Source organism: Elephantulus edwardii, unplaced genomic scaffold (genome assembly GCF_000299155.1).
Source record: "Elephantulus edwardii isolate Elephantulus edwardi_28Jun2011 unplaced genomic scaffold, EleEdw1.0 scaffold00064, whole genome shotgun sequence".
Lineage (NCBI taxonomy): Eukaryota > Metazoa > Chordata > Mammalia > Macroscelidea > Macroscelididae > Elephantulus > Elephantulus edwardii.
In genome coordinates this window covers 14,958,578-14,959,119 of record NW_006399814.1, presented here as the reverse complement: position 1 = coordinate 14,959,119, position 542 = coordinate 14,958,578, and the positions used below count along the sequence as shown (strand labels likewise).

Sequence of the window (542 nt, the reverse complement as noted above, 5' to 3'; positions counted from 1 at the left end):
TCTTCTCAGAGCCAGCCATAGTTTGTTATGATCCACACAGTCAAATGCCTTTGCATAGTCAATGAAACACAGACAGACATTCCTCTGGTATATGTGTAAATAAGAAATCATAACCCAGATAGTAGTAACTGAATAATGGCTAAGTGCTTGACTGCTAACAGAAAGGTCAGGCTCAAAACCTTCAGTGGCTCCAACAGAGAAAAGCTGCCAATCTGTTCTCATAAAAGATTAAGAAACCCTACTGGTGGTACTGCTATGTCCTTGAGAATGGTTTTGAATAAGAATACACACAGATACACACACGCATTGCTATTTCACGTTGTTGTTGTTGTTGTTATGTGACGTTGAGTCGTTTGCGACTCATAGAGACCCTATGCACAACAGCCCTAAACCCTGCTCTATCCTGCGCCAACCGCACCGCCTCTGACACACCCATCCCTATTACTTCAGTCACCGTATCAATCCATCTCATAGAGGGTCTTCCCCTCCTGCGCTGTCCCTCCACACTCCCAAGCATGATGTCCCTCTCCAAGGACCCATCC

General features: G+C 45.2%; 1 protein-coding gene across 1 annotated transcript in view; it reads right to left on the bottom strand.

The window, feature by feature from the left end:
- The window catches only part of KIF3A (kinesin family member 3A), a 65,988-nt gene that overhangs the window by 40,535 nt on the left and 24,911 nt on the right, over positions 1-542 (bottom strand). The window lies entirely within an intron of this gene.